Genomic DNA, 2,388 nt, shown 5'->3' on the forward strand with positions numbered 1-2,388 from the left:
TTTTTTTGGTTTTTCGAGGCAGGGTTTCTCTGTGTAGCCCTGGCTCTCCTGGAACTCACTCTGTAGACCAGGCTGGCCTCGAACTCAGAAATCTACCTGCCTCTGCCTCCTGAGTGCTGGGATTAAAGGCGTGCGCCACCATGCCCAGCTAGGACTTGTACCTCTTTAGCAGCACTCTCCTGCATTTCTTTAAGTGAGTTGTTAATGCCCTTCTTAAAGCCCTCTACCAGCATCATGAGGTATGCTTTTAAATCTGATTCTTGCTTTTTGGGTGTGTTAGGGTATCCAGGACTGACTGAGGTTGCAGTGCTAGGTTCTGATGATGGTGATTGGTCTTGATTTCTGTTAGTAAGATTCCTATGTTTGCCTTTCGACCATTTGGTTATCTCTAGAGTTAGTTGTTATAGTTGTCTCTGGTTGGAGCTTGTTCCTCTTGTGATTCTGTTTGCCTCTGTCAGCAGTCCTGGGAGTCCAGCTCTNTCCTGAGTCTCAGTGGTCAGATTACTCTCTGCAGGCAAGCTCTCTTCTAGCAGGGACCTTGCACAGAGGCCTGTCATTCAGATCTGCCTCCTGGCTGAAGATGTAGGCCCCAAACAGGGCCTTTCCCAGAAGATGTGTTGCCTCTGCAGTTTACACACTAACCTGCACATACTAGACACCTAGGGACCCTGGTCACAATATGACTCTCTCACCTGCTCTGGCAGACAGCCCTCACAGGTGCCTTCCTCTGGCAGGGAAGGTGCCCAAATGTCTGGAGCCTGAAACAGGTTCTGTCCTAGAAGCTAGGTTGCTTCTGTCTGTCCCAAAGCTGTGTAGCTTCTGCATTCCACACTCTCACCAGTGCAGACTGGAGCCTAGGTGAACTGGAGCTAAGATGGCTCCCTTACCAGTTCAGGCAGTGAGAGCCCTCCTGGGCAGACACCTCTCCTCTGGTGGGGAAGGTGCCCATATGCCTGGAGCCAGAAATGGGGTTTGTCCCAGAAGCTGTGTCGCTTCTGCAGGCTGCCCTCTCCCTGACAGTGCACAGGAGCAAAGATGGCTCTCTTACCAGCTCAGGCAGTGAGAACCCTCCCAGGCAGACACCTCTCCTCTGGTGGTAAAGGTGCTGGATGTCTGGATCCAGAAAAGGGATCTGTCCCAGAAGCTGTGTCGCCCTTTCCCTGGCAATGCACCAGAGCAAAGATCCATATTTTTTTTCTTTTTCAATCAGTGTATCTAGCTTCATATGCAGGTCATCTAGCCATTTAGAGTTGAATTTTGTACAGGGTACTAAGTACGGAATCTATTTTGATTATTCTACATGCTACCATCAATTTTGACCAGCACTATTTATTGAAGATATTGTATTTTATCCAGTGTGTATTTTAGGGTTTCTACATAAAATTAAAGTACTCATAGGCATGCGAATTTATGTCTGTACATTCAAATCAATTGATCAATGTGTCTATTTACTGCCTATATATTTGCTGTTTTTATTACTATAGCTTAGTAGTACAACCAAAGTTTGAAGATGCTGTTATCTATAACATTTCTTTTATTACTCAGGATTGAATTAGTTATATGTTCTGTTTCTTTGCTTGCTTGCTTGTTTTGATATGTTCATATTAACCTGAAAATAGTTCTTTAAAGATCTTTTCAGAAATATAACTTCATAAAATCCACAAGCAAACGGATGGAGCTAGAAAATATCACCGTGAGTGAGGAAACCCAGTCACAAAACAACACACATGGTATGTACTCACTGATAAGTGGATATTAGTCCAAAACCTTAGAAGATCCACAATAAAACTCAGAGACTATATGTAGCTTAAGAACAAGGAAGAACAAAGTCTGGAGCCTTCAGTCCTACTTAGAAGGGAAAAGAAAATAATTATAGGCTGTAGAGGGAGGGAGAATCTGAGAGGGAGAGAGGAGGGGAGGAAAGGGGGAAGGAAAGGGGGAGAAGGGATAGGAGGTTTGTGGAGGAGAAACCTAGAAGGGGGATAACATTTGAAATGGGAATAAATAAAATAATGTATAGAAAGAATTAATTTTATTGAAATTTTGACTAGAATTGTATTTTATCTGTAGTTGTTGTTCTTAGATACAGATTCCCAGGATTTATTTATTGATAACTTTTGCATTAAAGTTCATTGGGAAATGGTTTGTAATTCTCTTTCTTTGGTCTTTGTGTGGTTTGGTATCAAGATAACTGCGGATCTGTAGAAAATTGGACAACATTGCTTAAGTTTCTTTTGTGAACTAACTTGGCAATTTTTTGTTTGTTTTATTAATTTTGGTTTTGTTTGTGTTTTTTTTTTTTTTTTTTTTTTTTGAGAGTTCTTTTAATTTCTTCCAAGGTTTTTCGTGTGTTTAAATTCCTTAGCTGATGTTGTTTTAACTTTGGTA

Source organism: Mus pahari, chromosome 7 (genome assembly GCF_900095145.1).
Source record: "Mus pahari chromosome 7, PAHARI_EIJ_v1.1, whole genome shotgun sequence".
Classification (NCBI taxonomy): Eukaryota; Metazoa; Chordata; class Mammalia; order Rodentia; family Muridae; genus Mus; species Mus pahari.